Genomic DNA, 19468 nt, shown 5'->3' on the forward strand with positions numbered 1-19468 from the left:
TTTGAAGGAATTCTTCTTTCAGCTTAAGCAGAAAACAGCAGTGAAGTGTGGACAGAGTATAACTGTGGAAAACAACAGCCTGTAAGGTATAGTTTCTTTCTCAGCTCTGCTCAGGTAGAGGCCACTACATACACTGTGGCTGTTTGCAAAGTCTAACTTTGCCCCTTAGGTGATAGTATAGAGAATATCTTTCTCTATTTGTGGGGAGTAATAAATGAACTTCAAATTAATGTTACCATTTTATCTGTAGCTAGTTTTCCCCCCCCACACACAAGCCACCAAAACTACCAGCACAGATGGACTGAAGAATGATAACAGCATTGGAAAGTTGGGTGCATTTTGTGTTATTCTAACATAATTGCTCCCCTCTGAGAGAACATCCCCACTGAATTAGAGGTAGTCGCTTTATTTCTGACAGATCAATGCCGCTGAAACTAGACTCGTGAAGTTGCTATGGAATATTATAACTTCAAAGAATCTAATACAATTACTATTGCTATCCTAATTTGCTCTCTTATGACGCAGATTTCTAATGGAAAAGAGTTTTTGATGACTGATCCTTAGCTGATATGAAGGAAAAAGGAGTTTGCTTTGTCCTTCAAGCAGCTCCTTCTTTCATCTAACATTCAGAGCCATTCTCCAACTGGAAACAATCCTTAAAGAAAAAAAAAACAACAAACCTCAAAACATTATGATGTCAAAGAGCTTGATGCAAGCGAAAAGATTGCTTTGAAAGACAATCATTAAAGATGTACCCTGCGCAGAGCACTTGTCGTTAATAACATCATAAACTTGAAGCCAAAATTGGGAGCAGTTTTAAAATGCAAAAAAGAATCCGTAGATCAAACACTACAAAGGAGGAGAACATAATGTAGCTTTCACACAGATGCAGATGGAGCTGATGGGGAGAGGTTAACTTGGGTTAGAAACGTTTTCTGAGGGGAAGAAAGTTCAGGGCATGTAACTCAATTTTACTGTTAATTTATTTGACTGGGCCTTACTTAAGTGATTCTTTTCATTTAGATATTTTTACTGTGGCTTTCCTGTACTTTTAAAAACGCTAGTGCTGGGGTGAGAAAGGGAGAGAGGGAAAGGGAGAAGGGGCGTACCCATTGTGCAAACACAATCTGGGATAAAACTCAATTTATGGTAAATTATTCTGCTGAAACTCTTAAATTGTTTTCAAACGTTTAAATTAGTGAGTAGAGCCTGTGAAACTAATAAGAGATATTAAACCAATGTTAGTGTTAAAAGGAGATTACAGCTTGTTAGAAACTCAGTGGCAGAGTTGAGATTTAAAGGAATAACCTCTCTTTGCAACAGGGGAACTGGTAAATGCCACTGGTTTGTCAACAGCATTTGGTTTTAGCCTGAGAGGTGTTCTCATTCTGCTCTCCAGATCAGTTGTAATTTTTACCTTTAAGGTCTGGGGAGGAACATCCTCAACTCTCATTTTTCCCAGTAATAATATCCCTCATAGGAATTACAGGGTTGTTTCCTGTGGTTACAATCAAGAAGCAGCTTTACCCATGGAAGGGTATAGTCCCACCTCAATACATGAGATGTAGAAGCTCACCATACAGCAAAACAAGGATGGGGGCAAAAGCATCAAGATAAAGGTGAGGACAGTAAGATAAGAATAGATTATACGCTTATCAAAAAGTCAGACATTTACTGGTAAAATAGATGCATTCTCTATTCCTACGAAATGATTAATTTCTGAATTTACAGTGACTTTTCTGCAGCTCAGCTCCTGTATTGTTAGGACCACAAGAGTGCTGAAAACTACTGTACTAGGGGGATGTTGGTGGAGATTCTAACCCAATAAAATACAGCTACGTTAAAATACTAAGGAAATAATTCTGTAGGTATTTTTGATAAAACTTGTTTGCTAATTATCCACTTTGCTCAAGTTTCCAATGCTATCTTTTCTTCAGAACAGCTGTACGGGATTTCAACCTCTAGCTATTTGTAGGCTGGTTGCTGGCTATGCCATATCACATGGCAGCAAACCCACTCATCATGCACCAACAGCTGCAGTCTGTGTGCTGCCATGACTGGTCCTTCTGCCACAGCCACCACCCATACTTGTACCAAGGGCATGGTTACAAAATGCTGACAGCATGATTACACAGTGCTGGAGGAAAAGCCGGAGGAAGAAAATATGCCTGACACAAAAGCATTCCTGCTTTCAGTGCTCCTCTTTGCTTCTCCCTCTGCATTCCAGGGGTGCAATGGGGAACACTGCTAAAAAGTGAACGCAGAGCAACACACGTCTAACCATGAGCTAAATGGGATTTGCAGGTCATTTCTACCCCTGCTCTGAGAGTAAAAACAAGTCTTAGTGAGCTATATTCCCTACTATGATGATAAAGATCTAAATGAAGGTACTTCCCAAGAAACATGGTGAAGATTTAGGGCATGTCCTCCTCTCCCAGAATACAAAGAGGAGTCTGGTAAAGCTGGCACACAGCAATTTTAATTTGCCCCACATTAAGAGAGAACTAATGTGGATTATAGCAACTCATAGCAACAGTTTGGTTAAAGAGAGATTGTTCTGTATCGTAGGAGATACAATGTGAGCTCTCTAAGTAGACTGTAAAAGCAAGAGTCAAAGGAAGTAGCAGAATTCCCACCAAGCACTGAACTTCTACCATATAAAGTCTGATTCATTTTGAACAGATCACAAGCGCTATAACTTCAATTGCTGCTTCTCTGAGAGAAGATTAAAATACTTCAACTGAATTGAAGTTTTCTGAGGTAATACAAGAGGGAATAAAAATCAGATGTTCCAGAACATGCAAATTTAATTAACTGAAATCTATCTCTACGGAAAATTCCTGAATGCTACCACCTAGTCCAGAAGGACAGACAACCCCCCACTACTGCCACGAGCAGCTACGTTTTGTGCAGAGGGGTGCAAGAAGCAAAAATGCCTGCCGAGCTCTGACCACCACCTCCCAGGTCTGCCCCCAGGGCTCAAACAGGGCCAGACCTTTCTTCCCCTTACTCACACCATACTTCAGTCTAGGACTGTGGAGCAGGAAATGAGAAGAAATCGTCAGCTAACTCTCAACTGATAGCCCTAAGCAGCAGCAGACCCCTAACTCTAAGACTGCTCATCAATCATTTTCTGTAAGGAGGATATTATTTTGTTCCTCCATTATTAGGAATAGTGTGAGACAATAGACAAATGCATTCTCTTTTCAAAAATAAAAACAAAATTATAACATGTATTTCTCTGTCAAGTGATCCCAAGAGGCATGCGTCTCTATAACACAGTTACGGAAACGGTGCTGACTTGCATTCAGTGAAAACTCATCTGAAAACGATTTATTCTGTTTTAAGTCTTCCAGACCCACAGACAGCAAGGAGAGAAATTCAATTTTTTGGAAAAAACTTCCTATTTGGAAGATTAAGAGGTGGAATCTGTGATATGTGACAATGAAATTTTAATTGTCAGAAGTTTGGCACAGCAATAGATTTTGCTGCATTGCTTTGCCAGTAGACTCTGTTCCAGAGCCCCAACTTCACACCCAGCCTTGAGCTCTGCCTAGTTTGTTCTGTTTGAAGCCTGCCTCTCTCCAAGGTGCTCCTTTTTGGATCTGCCGAGGGAGGAAACAGTCATTTGCTATTGATAAAGGCCTCAGGGTAGCTTACTCACTGCAGTGATATTGGCTTTCCTGCAGCCACAGGGGAGAGGAATTTCTGCATCTGATTCTGAGGGCCAGTCACTCTTGGAAAAAGCTTCTGCAGCACAAAGCGAGATCTACAGAATGCCCTCTCTGTGCTGACAGGGTTATCATTGCATGCACCCTTACTCTCCAAATTCCCTCTACACTGAAAAGCAGTGGGACAGCTAGTACAGTAACAGCTCCGTAAGCTCTGTGCCAGCACATCACGCCTTTTTGCCAGGTAAATTCCCAGATGGCCCTCAGCACCCAGCTATCAGCTGTATACTTTCAAAAGTTCACAGCACAGCATCTGCGCTTATGCCAGGTTCCCATTGGGTGATCACAACCATACCATGCTCACTGCAGCTCCTCCAGCAGTTTTGTTTGCATGTGAAGCACACCTTCAGTCCATACTTACTGTCAATAGACATACTCCACGTTCATTCCCTTTCATTCCAAAAGTGAGCAAACTCATTTTCATACTTTATATACATATGCTATGTATGGCTTTCATATTTGAGAGAGTAGGATTCTCGTTTGAGTTAAACCAGAGTAGCTTTAGAAATACACAGATTTATGGCAAAAGAATTCTTGCAGATAGAGGCTTTAGGATAAAACGCAGTACAGAAAAGACGGACATTCTTAGTAGTCTCTGTTTTAGCCCTCCTACATAAAAGTAAAAATTCAGTGATGTGAAAGCAGCTTAGGAGAAAACACTGCCTTGATAGTAAAGGCTAGAGATTAAGTATGCTGCATATTAACTATATATTCTCTGCATGGCCTTTCAGAGACTACTGTGCTATTCACAATCACTTTGTCTATTTAGGATAAAGTTCTCCCTGGGGTCCTCATCCAAGAGTAAACAGAGTTACTTCAAGAATTAAAATAGATTGCTGGAAGTATTTCACACTTTATGGCAATTGCAGTTTTTCTCTCAAGTATGAATCATAGAGACAAAGCAAAGGGCTGCAGTAGGAGGAAAGGGGCAGACCTCAGAGCAGACAGGCTGCCAAAAACACAGTCTCTTAAGAAGTTCTTCCTCAAGACTAACCTTCCTGGTATTTCTTGGCTCAGCCCAAGTTGATACCCAGGGTTAGATTTGGGATAGAGAAAATGCCAAGAGCTGCTTTTGGAGCAGGGCTGGAAAAGGGCTGCAAACTCTGCTACTGAACTTCAGTTTTAGTTGAGGTAACCCGAAAGAAAGGCTAAGAAATTCATATTACCTCTTAGGGGATCTCAGAAAGGATAGATGTCAATAAAGAACCTTGGTAAACTTGAGACCTTATAAGGTTAAGACCTTGATCTGAAAGGAAGGCACAGCTTTCTGAAGCTAAGCAGAGCTGAGGAAATTCAAGCACTCTTTCCAGATTGCTAGGAGTGAAGAAAAATAGCTTGCTATATTAGTAAGGAAAGGAGAGTAACCAGAGGGACTTACAGAATCACACCCACTCACCTGCAAGGAAGGACAATTTTACATATAAAGAAAGAACTAAATGTAATTGTTGTTGATCTCCATAAGAGCTGGAAATAGAATAAGTCAAGTGGATCTGATTGTGGCTTTACAATCTATATAAAGAAAACCTTTCCTGTTTTTTTTTTTTTTTTTTTAATAACATGCTTATATTTAGGATCCTAAATCTGTATTTGGAAACCTAAGGAACTGACCTGATTTTCTGAAGTGTTCAGCACCCACTGAATGAGCGGAAACATTTGAAAGAGGCTTCTGTGAGAACTGCTGGATTCAAGAGCTTTGGATAGGGAGAGAGAAATCAAAGTTTCTCTGTATTTCTTAATTTAATTTCTTGGCTTAAAAATTTAAGCCCAGATTTGCATTTTCAGACTTCATCACTCTGCACTAATGTCTACTCTTACTCTAAAGACTATGCAGCTAGAACTGAGTGTGTGCTCTTTTAAAGAAAGCTTTCAGATCTATTCCTACCATTTAAACAGGGGTTTTTAAAACAGAGTAAACACTTTGCTGCAGTGCTAGTTAGAAAGCTAGATAAAATAACCCTTACAGCAAAAGCAAAGCCATATGTAAAAGCCATAACAAAGCCCAGAGCAAAGCCACATGAAAGCCACTAGCAAATCATATTTGGGAACATTTGTATTAAGCAAAAGATAAATCTCTAATATATCAGTTGAGCATGAAAGAAGTGTTCAATTATTAGGTAAACTCTGCAAGACTCTCTTTCCCTGGAAGTGGCCTTTCCTCACCAGATTCTCAATTATTTTTTGAGACCATTTTGTTCACACACTGGAAAGGGTGCTGGTATCAGTCTCTCTTCCATTCACACACTTTCTTTTATCTTCTCAAGACCACGACAGTATTTGAAAATAGACTGCACAAATCTTGGGCCTAGCCAATCCTAACCAAAGCATGGGGCACATCAGGAATTTCTGATCCCCTGTTTTCACTAACAGCGTGGTTACATGAAAATGCAAGAGTTCTCTCATAATATCTGCAAATGCTAACATTTTTCAAGTGCCTTTCTTTAGAAGTTCTGCAAAATGGGAGAAGAAAACGGCATGTATGCATCGCTTTCTTCTTTTTAATTTCACAGAGATTAATTCCAAGTTTTAATCAGTTTAAATTAAAAATTGAATTGAATCCCACCAAATGTGTCACAGAAGCATTGGGGTCTACAAATCTCATAAAAATCTGCCTGATAACAACCTTACATTGAAGCCACTAATGCAGGCACTCTAAATTAGGCAGCTTTCTACAGAGGGAAGTCTTACAGTTTCACATACTCCTTGTATTATAAATACCATTATCAGTAGCTGTGAAGCAACTGGAGCCTTACGTTATTCTCAATGCAGTAATGCAACTATCCAGAACAAGAATAATGTCAAGGCTGTTATTTTAGGCATAGAAAGGTCTATGGGCCGCAAGCAAGGTTGGCAACCTGTTCTGGTAGGCTGCACAAACACCAGCCAAAGGCGGTCTTTACATTTGTAAGCTGACAGACAAAAGACAAAGCAGAGCAGACAAACATAGGGAGACAATCCATCAGGTCAGACCAGCTAGGAATTAAATAGATCCCTCAGGTCAGCCCTCCTGCTACACCAGCAGCTTTAACGGGCCTGCTTTACCCCCAGACAGTACTGCCATTTCTTCAGTGTGCTTTAACACTAACTGTAACTAAAGCAAAGAACAACTCATTTTTCTACATCAAAGCCTTCTTTTGAAGCCTTATCACCTGTTTCCAAATTCCCTATTGTCTGTGGACCGCCATTATACCCAGGCAAACAATTTGCCACACTCTTCAATAATTCAGTGGCATACGGATCACAAATTCAGGCTTTCTGCTGTCTGAAAGCTTTTATATCACTCTGGGGCAGAATTTCAAGGCAAGATTTCCAAAGCACTGCAGAATATAATCACTCCGTGCTATTTTCAGTGGAAGACGCATGAAGCAATGCCTAGGAACCCTCAAAGAGCTCGGGCCAAGCTTTCCATCTAATCCCTGCCCAAGTCTTCACTGGGCAGTCCTTCAGACTCAAACTTGAATCCATACTGAGTTTATTGTTCATAAAATGGCTTTCAATAATCATTTCTTACATTTCTTTTTACTTTATATTTTAGGCAACCCTTAAAGCATCACTAGATGAAATACACAATCATGATATCTACAGACCAGTTCATTTATAAAATCAATTGATAAATGACAAGGGATAGCTAGAATAAAAGTTTCTGCATTTCCAGCAGATACCACAGGTGCTCAGAGACTGACAACATCTCCAGAGGTGCAGGAGCACCAGAGGAAGGGCTTGTAAAGGAAAGGGAGGGGAAAGAAAGGAAGCATTAACTCCTCAGTTTAAAGCTGGTTACAAGAAGCCTCCACAAAGCTCAGCATTACCTTCAGCATAGCAAGTAGCATCACAGCTTTTCCTCATTCCATCCCGCCAAGTCACTGTATAGCCCAAACCACTCCCATCTCCAAGATTTATAGTCCATGCTACAGAATGGAAGTGGTCTTATGGATGTCAGGAAGTCACATGCCCAAAGCCCAGAGGAAATGCATCAGAAATAGACTGCTGTTTATAGAGCTTGCGCAGAACTGATTTGTCCACTGAAAAGCAGCAAAGTTTTCCATTAAATTGTTGGCTTAACTGCTAGAAAAGAAGCCATTAGAAAGGAAATAGATTTCACTGTTAAAAGTTGCAAAAGTTAAATGACAAAGATGCTTAGATACAGGAACAAATGGGACAATGCATAAAGCCAAAAGAGTAGGGTTCAGACAGCAAAGCCCATTCCATCCCTTGCAGAACATACCTAGTGAAGACTATGGAAATAGCTTTTATAATCAGAATTCCAGTGAAATAATAATGTTCAAAGCCTTAAGTCTCAGTTACTATAACTGTCCCTTACATTTTAAGTCAACTGTTTCCAAATGGACTTCTGAACTCAAGCTCACAAATCTCAGTACAGAATGAGGACTATCACGATCTATGGGTAGCAACCTACCCACAGGTGGTAACCAGCTGTATAGTCTCATGTTCTCTGCACTGAGAGGTGCAGCTGATGGTGTTTAAAATGATTCAGTAAGCCACAGCGTTTCAGATTGAATCTTCAATGGGAACTTTTCAGAATTAAGATCTGCCTGACTGAAGCAATGGCCTTCCTTCCCTATGTGGGTGGCACAGAATTTCAGTGCAAGGAGAACAAGAAACACACAGCGATTTCCTCCTGAAGTTACTTCAGTAACATCAAAGAATTCATGGAATAGGCAGCCAAGTTCTGTTTCCTGCTGGGGTGTGTCTGCCCAGCCAGTTCTGTAGGGCACAAGTATGACTGGCAAAGTCTACAGAGAATCAGCTGACAGCAAGACATTAGTCAGGGGAATGCACAGATGTTACAAACACCTACACTGCATTCCAAAATTAACTTTTCTATTAGCAAACATTTGACAGTCTCAGGTCTGCCTTAGAAAACACAAAGAACAGGCTGCTCATGAACGCAGATTGGGAAAACAGTACCTATTAGTTCAGGTAATATAATCTTAGAAGATAGATGTATAATATTAATCTGAACCAATAGGCAGAGAAAAAGTGCTATTTAAGCATATCCTCAGTACCATTCATTACTCCTCCCTAGCCTGCTACCGCTGATTAGTCATTTATTGTACATTGTGATGTGTTCTGGATGGTTCAAATGCATGATTATGACAATGGAGCCATTTCTGATGAAGCTCTCAGCACAGCTTTCCTGCCAGATTTAGTATTCTCTAGTCCCGAAGTTCAGAGTCCCATATACCAGTTTTCTATATGAATTGCACTGTCTTCCAGGATGTTTGGTCAGACTCTCATCTGATGTAAGTGAACCTGGCAGCACTGCGGGGAAGAGAGCGATTTCCATTTCCACCAGCTGAGTGTCTGGCACATACTTTCTTCTAATTACTATTCATCTTTAGGTCTGTTGAATTTGTGGGAGGGATTTTGCTGCCCATGGAAGTTCTAATTGTTTAGAAGCTTGGACAGTTTCCCTCATAGCCTGCAACCTTTGCTGAGTGCACTTTAATTATTTAAAAAAAGACTATTATATCAACTGTACTCAGTAAACTGAGGATATGCAAAATAACATAGATCTTAACAAGTAGTTAGGAGACCTTTTGCCCTCTCACCTCACTTAATTTAGCACCTAAGCAAAAAGCAATACTGTATATGAAAGATCTTGACAATGTCTTTAAATGGAGAAGTATTCAAGGTGCCTGTGCCCGAGTAGCAGAGCTGCCATACATTTTTTTGCTCCAACTGATTCCAAGCAGAGTCACAGATTGTCAGCACTTCTACCAAACGTGATTATGCAAGCAGCTCTCTTTAGCAACAATTGGAAAAAGTTGATGGTAACTACAGAACCTTCAGCCTTCTACAGGAACAGATCCTTGTCATTCAGCAGCACAGCGAGAGTATATCTTGCTACAAGTTTTGTTGTGAAATCCAACAGAACTTTTTCAAAAAAATATTTTGGCTAGAAGTTAATGAGAAAGAATTGACCCATAGTCTTGAAAGTGCCTTCCACACTCCAAACACAGCATGTCAAAACTCACATGAAAGGAAAAAGTGGAACACAAGCCTCCAGGAAACTAAAAATCTAGATACTTCATGGCTTTAGATAATCCTCTGCATGTACTAATTTATGGCTCAAAGGAGTTTATCAAGCTAGATAGAAAGCTTAAAAAGAATTAAGGATCTAGAATGCAGGAGATAGATTAAAAATGGTGAAAGAAATCTCTGAGGCGCTTTGAAATTCTGTTCTCACACTCCAGAAGTCTCAACAGAGCTAACTGCCAAGGCAGTAATTGAGGGGACAGAAACCCACTCAGTGCCTGCTGCCCAGGTTTGCTTCTCAATGGAAACAGATTAATCCAAATAAAACACACCTTCTACAGCCTCAGGTCATTTCTAGGTGCTAGAAAATTCTAACCGTATCCAGATAAAATTCTTTTTCATTTAAAGAAATCTGTGGGGAAATTATAGCAATGTGGGAAGGAAAAGTAATCCTGAAAAGATTCAGAATGTTTTCTAGAAGCACTATCGTAATGGACAAGCCAAAGTTGATTTTATCAAGAAGCGACAGACTTCAAATCCCACAGACATTCAAACAAATATAGCTCAAATCTGTCTGAAACTGTCCTCAGACAAAGTCACTTGGGTACATTTATCATTTTAAAATTAGATACATACACAGAATACTCTAGACTTTGAAAATCACAAGGGGAAACATTCATGAATGAAGTTACAGGGAAACTCAGGAACGCTATCTGTTCTCTCCAGCCTTCTGTTACCATCATCACGTAGAATGCAACCTACAAAAACATTATACATTTTAATTTCTTAGTCCATTTAGGCCATTTATTTCTCTTCCTAAAGAAACATCTGTTCCAACTTTCATTTAAGGCATTGTTTCCTTGTCTTCTGTTCTTTTCCCTCTTTCCTCATTTTCTCCTTTTTAGCTCCTCCTACCAAATAGAACAGACTTTCATAGCTAAGGGGCAAAGTCAGACCTTCTGTAACATGATTTGCTTAGGTGCTAGGCTAGCACCAACACTGACTTCAACAAGTGCTCAGTCAACACAGCCAGAAATGGCACCACCTTCCCCAGACTTTGTACTTGGTTGTAGACCCAAGTGTGAAGTGTTTCACTTCTCCCTCTCCCCTCTGCCCTTCCCAACATTTCATCTACTGTAAAGTTTGAGTGAGATTTTATCTGCAGGTAGTTTGGAATTGAAAGAGGGCCACAGAGGCAACATGTAGGGTACAAATTTTACAATTAAATGCCACCTGCTGAGCTGCCAGGTCAATTTCCAGCACTACGGAAGGCGCTGTCACAGAGTGTAAGAATCTTTCATTTTATTCAAGCAGCTAAGAAGGCAACCAGCAAACGTTAGCATGTTCCAAGTTAGCAAAAACATGGTTAATATCACAGCAGAGCTACAGCATGAACCTATAAATATATTTTTAATCACTTTTCAATAGGGATGTTCCTGGCCTTTCAAAACAATAGTCTCAGTCTGAATGAATGCATCAAATACCACTGCAAAATAGCACTGGTATTTCAAACTCCGAATAGATTTCATTTACTTGCAAAGAGTGAAAGACACATACAACACAAATCATAGTTCTATGAAAAATCTCTGATGATTCTTTAATCTTGGACACAACCACACATAACCTCACCTAAAAAAAGAAGCCTTTAACTAAAAAAAAAAAATGCACATTCCTTGTTTGACAATAATATACCTGAGAGAAAAAAAAATAGAAGGTAATAGCTTCCATCAAGGATTACCTTCATTAAACTCAAGTTCTTGGTTCATACAGGAAAATTGCAGTGATTTGTGTAAAATTTTCTTCTGCGAATGACAACTGATTTCTACCGTATACTTTCCTGGGAAAAATAGCAGCTGTAACTGTATAGTTAGGTCCAATTTAAAGCTATTGATTCTGGACATCTCTCAACAGAAGCCTACATGTTTTAAAGTAAAAAAACCAAACCAAAACAAAAAAAATAAATAAAAATGCAGAGCTTTCATGAACATAGTCCTAGACATGGGCAAAGCTCCAGACCTGGTACAGGATGCTAATTAATGGCTCCTTAGCTGATCATTACCCATGTGCATTAAGTTTTACAATTAATATTTCATTTTGGACTAAAAAACTTACAGTTAATTATGCTGAATGCCTAATAATAAGAATTTCATTTGATATCTCTGACCTAACTTGCACTCCAGGAATCCATGTACATGACACGTGGCAACGTTTGGAAAAAGGCAGTAAATAAGTGTGGAGATTTGAGTGCAGAAAAATGTTAAAAAATTGCTTGTTTTACTTTTTAAAGAAAATCTCAGTTGTAATCTTAGCAGCTAGCTTGATTTTTGACCACCTTCGGGTCATGCTCTTCTCACTCTCCCAAACATCATCTCAGCTCTTTGTTTTGACCTGAACTCTCTGAGGATAAGGACTGCATCTAGGTACCATGCTAAGATGGTTCCTAGCAAAACAAAGCTCTAGACCTGAACAGAAAAGGAGATTTTCCACTGGAAGACCAGTCAAACATGAAACTCAGAGCTTTCCAGCTGGGAACAGTCAGATTCCCACTAGGAACAAACCAGGCAGTCCACAGCTCATCACTAGAGCCTATGTGATGAAGGAGAGACCAGAGTGCACAGAGTCACTTGGCAGATGAGGAAGATGATGAGGTCCATTAAGTCAAGAGCCTGGTATCACTGGCAATGCAGCTATAGCCTTTTGTTACAGGAACAGTCCGTTCCACAACAAAAAGTAACATTTCTTATTTTCTCCAATGAAACAACCAAAGACTCACTATGAACTACTCAAAATGACAGCAGAATTTTTCCTTTGAATGATTTGTAGCCTAATATTGCTTCAGTGAGGAGCAAAGAGGATGTTATCAAACTAAGTTCTCCAGAAGAGTTCCTTCAAAGCACTCTGTAACAAACAGTTATGTTTTGCATCTGTTTGTTTCCCCACTCCCCCTCACACTTAGAAGAGAACTTTTAAGTAGAAGGCATATGCAATTTGATAAATCTACATTCTGGATACTCGCAATTAATCTATGAGGATGTATTTTTTTCATCAGAGAAAAATTATTTTAATAGCCATAATCAACACAATCAAATATAATCAGTCTGTCAAGTTAATCACAATTTAGAATCACTTACAATAATTTTGTACCTTGCCAGCTTACATCTATATGAAGATGATCACATCTAGAAAAGATATGCAACTCTGAAGTCTTCCACCTCCATTGAAATAACAGTGCTGTTACATATTTTGATTTTTGTTCCCTCTGTATCCTCATTCCACCCCCTCCCACTCTTTTTAATTTGTTGAGACTTTTATTCTTGGCCTTTTCTTCCTCTTTCTGCACTCTCTGCTTTATGCATACCTATACCTATATGCAAATGATTAGGATAACCAGTGGTAATTTTCCAAGAACCTCAAGGAACGTATTAGCTTTGCTTCCTAAACTTATTTTCCCCTATTTTTCCCCTAGATCTGTGCACAAACATAGCCATTTCCAATCACGCCCAAGACATACTCTGTTGTGTTGGCCAATTTCTTTTAAATTTTATTCCAAATATCCCTTCAGTGCTCTTGCTCTGTGACACAACACAGATAAAACCTCCTCTCTCCTATCCTACAGCAGTGCAGTGCCTTGTTGTCATTTTAATTTTTCATTGCAGTCTTCCACTCTTGATTCTCACTTTCTTCCCATGACAAGGGGGGGGGGGGGGGGGGGGAGTCGGAACTCAATGATCCTTGAAGTCCCTTCCAACCCAAGCCATTTTGTGATTCTGTGATTCATTTTCCTCCTTCAACATTAAAAAAAAAAAAAAGCAATTCTGAAGAGTCCCATTCTACTGCTTCAATCCCTTTACTTCTGCCCTATACATTTAGTTGCCTTCATTTAATGCTGACAACTATCAATATTAAATTGAAGCTTACCTTTGATTCTCCTCTTGAATATGCCACACTCAGCACAGACTTCCCTGACTGCAGCTCAGATCTTTGCCTGTACTTAGTTTCTCCTAAGCTCTTTGCTCTTGACATCTCAAGTCCTTTTTCTCTATCCCTGCTTTCCACTACAAGTTTTTAAACTAGAACAGCTTGAACTTCCTTGGTCAAGAAGAATTCCTCCTTTTTTTTTTTTTCCTCCCTTCCAAAGAAGTCTCTGGATGCCCTCCTTCACTTTTCAACAAAAAGCCTTTACGTCTTCCATTTAACAGTCTCTTTGGAAGAAGATGATTTGCAATGCAATCTGAGTAGAGATAACTACAGCAGGTAGAATTCTTTCTATATAAGTCCATCTGCAATAGTTCACATTAATACAAGATACAAAATACACCGTGCTTACTATTAATACGATTACAGCTTTGATCTCCTACATTTTGACTGTTTTATCAGAGGCACAGTAGTCTTCATGGACAGATGATGTTCTAATAAGAAAAAAAGGAACTATAAACTGAAGTTAGACAGTGCACTGGAATCCCTCTACATCAGGACAGCCTCCTGGTCGCTACTGTTGCAAAAACCTGTGTTTACACTTTTTTCATTAACGAAATTGATGATTTTGATTATCTAGTCAACAGCTTCCTAGTGCAGGAATTAAACTGACTTAATTAGAAGAAAATATTGTTCTTTACAGAGACAGGTGAAAAAGAGCAAGACAATACAATATACAAGACATATTTGTCCCTCCTTGAAACCATTGTCTTAACTTCAAGAACCAAATGAGGAACTCAGCTTTCAGGACAGCAGCATATCTGAGCACCCAGTAGATTTTATGACAGAAAGTAAAAGAGAAAAAGCCTTTTGTTCTGGTTTAAATTATTGTGATAGATTAAGAAAGTGGAGTTAGGTTGATTCGTAGCATCGGGGAAGCTATTCTTTCATTACTGCGGTCTGCAGATAGTAACAAAAATTGCAGCTGTTGTTTATCCAGATGCCTCATTATCTGAATAAAACAATTCTGTTCAAAACCATACGATATAGACCCACAGTAGGTCAAAGTATCATAGTGAAGTCGCAGACATAACAGAAAAGGGGAAAGGCAATAAGGAGGCTATAATATGCAAAACCTATGCTGGAGACTGATGTAGCTGTTCTTTGAGCACCTTTGTCTTACATGTTGGATCTATTTCCCATGGACATACAAATAATTTTATAAAATTAAGTGGAAAAGAAATCACAGGTTACTGTAGGCCCATGTTATATTCATGTGTTTTTTGGAGATTATGTTTTGTGATTTTTTTTTTGTGGGTTTTTGTTGCCTTTTTTTTTTCTCCCTTCAAACAGAATATCTAGAACCAGTCCAAGAAACACGGGCAGTCCTATGGAGATCCCTGTCATTCTTTATTATAATAGTCTTCTTTCCTAGTCATTCAATATGCAAACAAACAACCATCTTAAGATGCTTGCGAACACTAACACTTACTGATTGTTATTGATTCTCCTTTATGATGAAATGGAAGGAAGCCACATTCCAATGAGCATTATAGAAACTGTCCACACATAAGAAGTGATGACAGCACAATCACAAATCTTGGCCATAGTTCCCTTCTTGCTAGAAGGAAGACGTGAACTCTTTCTGAAGTTCCGTTGCCAAAAGCAGACCTAAGCTATTCTCTTCAGCTGATCTTAATTTACGGAAGCATATGTCCTATAAGCTCAAAGCGCTGAAAACTAGCAAGGTCTGGACTGTATTTTTGAGGGATATCATGGAACTGTAACAAAGGGCTTCAGATGTAAACAACTTCTCAATATGCAATATATCAACACGTAATAGAGAACTCCCCTTGCTATTCTACCACTTTGCAGTCGACCTTACTTAGGGCACAAACCATTCTGCCCTGAGAGACATGGCTGAGGCATTTTATTGCCATGGCAATCTCAACAGCTTCTGCTTTCAATGCTAACAGTGTCTTCTCCAGGTCCCTGAGACGACAGGTGCAGTTCTGAGCATAGTATGGCACAAGACACAGAATATAACTAGAGTTTATAGTCTGGCTAGGACTGTCAAAAGTTACAAAAAAAAATGGAAGTAGTATGAATCACTTTTTACCTATAACTACTAAAAAAGACTAAGTGAGACACCACCAGAAGCAAGTTTGCTGCAGAGCTATGAAAAAACTTTGACATCATTAGAGACTTGGACAAGCACTTTGACTGATTCTCGGTTCTTGCTACATTAGAGGCTTTTGCAGGGAGGTGGATCTGGGAGTGAGGAGGATTGTAGCATGGAAAAGGACACTGTACATTTTCTCATGAGCCCTAAGCTAAGGCAGTTTATGACAGCATTACGGGGCATTATGGTACCTAAGCATAGGTCACAGCATTAAAAAAAGGACTGTGGAATTCTTTGTAGCAGAGATCTGTCTCATGTTTAAGAATGGACAGAGAGCTTTTCAGAAGGAATCACAGTGGTTTTGATATCTTACAAATATTTTTTTTTTTATTAAAAAAAATACAGAAGGTAAATGATCACAATTCCAGATTTATCTAAGAGTGGTTGCATTTGGAACATTGCTAAGTTTCTCAGGTATGTAGAAGCAGATGTGCAGGCATTGATATAAATAAATTTCTATGTATTTCAAGGAAACATAATTCAACGATCTCGTCATTAAATCACAAGACCAAGAATCAGAAAATCTGTTTTCATTTCCACCACATATTTAACATGTGAGAATGTGAGACAAAATAAATCAGTAAATATTTGTCTTTTCACAGTTAAGTATCCAATCTTATGCTTTGGCAACCCTAAACAAATGGACCACATATTGACTTATTTCTGTCTTTAGACTTCCAGTATTTAAAAAAAAATAAAAATAACTTCTGGGAATGGTACCTCTCTTGTGCCTCAGTATCTTTCCTCGGTAGATGAGTAACTCAGGGGAAGAAGGAAAGGGGATGACTTCAAGTTTGTTTTCTTTCTTCTTCTTTCTTTCTTTAAAGAACCCATTGTCAGTGTTCTAGAAAAGTTCATTACCAAGGTCACTGCAGTCAGTCTGGAGACCAAACAAGTCAAATTTCTGTGAAGCAAAATGGCTTCACATAAGCAACTTTTTGAAACACAACCTCCCTGTGCATATACTACAATGATACCATGTAAGGTCTTCAAAAATCTATTCCAAACTGTAAGAATTAAACCAATCATTTAAGATGAAAGCTATCAATGCTAGCTTGAATTATTAGCATAGAAAGTAACATATCTTCTAAAACATGAAGGTTACATATTTACTATCAAATTTATTCTTTGCAGTCACCTAAACTGCCCAGAGTAGCACATGGTTCCTAATTAGAAAGGCATTTAGGTATTGTCAGCACCAGCTTTACATTACACGTTCTGAAATGTTTAGCAGAGTGTTAACTAGGTGTTGAAAGCCAGGTGAAATCACAGCACTGCTGAACCTTAAATTAAGCAGCAGGGACAGCTTTTGCTGCAGTGCTTTCTCAGAGCAGAGGGAAGGCGGGCAAGGCTGACCGGGAGCACTGACGGAAAGCAATACTATGATTAGCAGACCCAGGGGACTGGCACAAAAGACCAGGAGCCCAGGAAAGTATAAGGAAAGGAAGAGGATAACATATAAAGGGCATTTGTACCTCTGTGCAAGAAAGAGTCCAAGTTCTAGAATAAGAAGAGTGAGAGGGGAACAGACATTTCTCCATCAAGGCACTGTGGTATCACTTGAAGATACGCTACGCACTGGGTCAGTGTTAAAATTGCCATATATATCAGCTAAAAATTAGAAAAACAACGTAAGAATTACTTTGGTCAGAAAACACCACAACAACGAATGCTGACTTCCCTACCTTTGGTTTCATAGCAAAAGAACTGTACTTATTTTCAATAGAAAACGTACATAGAAGCAATATACTCTTCAGCAAAATCTTCAGTGTGTTTCAATAAAAATATTTTTTTAAAAGCTTAAAAACAAATAAGGAGTTTTCCAAAGTTAAAAAAAAAAAAAGCTTAAATTCTCAAAATGGGATCTGCATTAAAAAAATCCCCTATTGGTCAAATATTGTAAAAATCCATCTGTGGAGGTAGACAACGCACCACCAGGGAGGATAACTTCATAATGTGAACAATGAATTTAAATGTGTACTAAAAAAGCAATTACATCTAAAATGATTTGCACCGGTCCCTACTTGGCATACTGAAGCAAGGTGCATTGCTTCTGCCTTATCAGCGGTTGAAACGTTTTGGCTACAAGCTAGAAAAGTCTTTATTTGTTGCGTGTGCTCAGTATGACAATATTCAAGGTGAGGTGAACCTCAAACTTTTGCAAGTGCTACACATATTCCTTCTGTCAGTTGGGTGCCTCATCTTGCTGTACACAAAATCCAGTGCATTGCTCTTGGTCTTTAATGCATACTACAGCACAGCAATTTTATAGATAGTTTTCTACTATATGAGCATTTTGTTAGAAATGGAAACGCCTGCCATGCAGCATTGCCAGTCGATTTTCAATGACGTGTATGGTTGGCAACAATGTGAAGTGAAGAATTTAATTTCTGGTGCTGATCTTACATGTTCCTTTATTGTTTAAATATACCAGACTCATTTCTACATGTAAAAATAGTATCTCTGCTTGCCTGGGAGCTGAAAATGCAAACGAATAGCTGAACAGTCAAGTCCTCGTTCTGCCTGAGCAAGCGTCAGTTTTGGGAAAGCAACTGAACGTTCGTATTCCCCTGCAACAGCTTTAGGCAACTGAATATGAAAATCCACTCCTAAAATGGAACAGATTTGCTAATTATGTGAAAAGAGTTACTATAAATATAGGAGAAAAGAAGAGTTTAAGACCAAAACGTGTTCCGTAGATAAGTAATTGCTCAGTTCTGCCCTTATCAACCTGAGGAAGCTTTTAATGCTGAGATGGAATATCAGAGCCGGTTGGATAGAACAGAAATAAACACGAAACTAATCAGAAAACATACTTTGCATTCTTCATCCACTCTCTAGTAGCAGCTGTTTTGAGATATTGCTATAAGGATGATCCCACTGCAATTCTGGCTTTTGAAAGCCTTCCAAATCCTGTAAAGTGTATTAATTTGCAACACTGATATGAGTAGCATAGACAAATGAAAACAATTACTTTCTCCTCTTCATTCTGATTTGTTATCTCAGTTTGATACGGATAGTCCATGCCAAACATCTATCAGGGATACTTTCTTGACCTGGTTTAAGGGTTCTTCTGTGTTCATTTTTTTGTTTGTTTGTTTGGCTTTTTTTTTTTTTAATATTTTAAGTATTTAGTCTATTTTTAGGCTTTAATAAGTGAGGAAAATGGAACAGTCTTACTACGTAACAAAATAGATGATTGATTCCCTTCAGTTCTCCCTCAAGTACCTCAGATCTGGAGGCCTTTGTTAAGCTAGCTTTTAGAATTAAAAAAAAGACAAGAGTGGGAAGGAATGGGAGGGAAGATCATTTTCCCAACTACTGCACAATCTGCTATCATCAGCAGATCTCTTCAGAAGTCTGAGGAGAAGGAGAAATTACTGCAGAACATAACACAGAAACATTTTTAGAAAGTTGCAGAAGTGCAGCAGTAAGCCTCACTGCAGAATTCCTGGGCTAAGCCAGAGGTTGCCCAGTCAATGTTTTTTCTTCCATTGATTAAACACAAATCAAGAAGAAGGCCCTTCTGCCTGTCCCGAAGACACAACACAAACAGTAGCAGCTGCCTGGATTTAGGGGACAAAGGGAAATGGCACCACCAGCTCCTCCTGCTGCTGGTACTCAGGATACTCCCAGAGTTGTT

General features: G+C 39.0%; 1 protein-coding gene and 1 long non-coding RNA gene across 9 annotated transcripts in view; one reads left to right on the forward strand and one right to left on the reverse strand.

The window, feature by feature from the left end:
- The window catches only part of LOC121110977, a 47023-nt gene extending 33254 nt beyond the window's left edge, over window positions 1–13769 (reverse strand). The window contains exon 1 of the long non-coding RNA XR_005860140.2: window positions 13647–13769. This is a non-coding gene — a long non-coding RNA (uncharacterized LOC121110977). The remainder of the gene's footprint in view (window positions 1–13646) is intronic.
- The window catches only part of KCNC1 (potassium voltage-gated channel subfamily C member 1), a 116427-nt gene that overhangs the window by 34186 nt on the left and 62773 nt on the right, over window positions 1–19468 (forward strand). The window lies entirely within an intron of this gene.

Source organism: Gallus gallus, chromosome 5, assembly GCF_016699485.2.
Source record: "Gallus gallus isolate bGalGal1 chromosome 5, bGalGal1.mat.broiler.GRCg7b, whole genome shotgun sequence".
NCBI classification, from domain to species: Eukaryota; Metazoa; Chordata; class Aves; order Galliformes; family Phasianidae; genus Gallus; species Gallus gallus.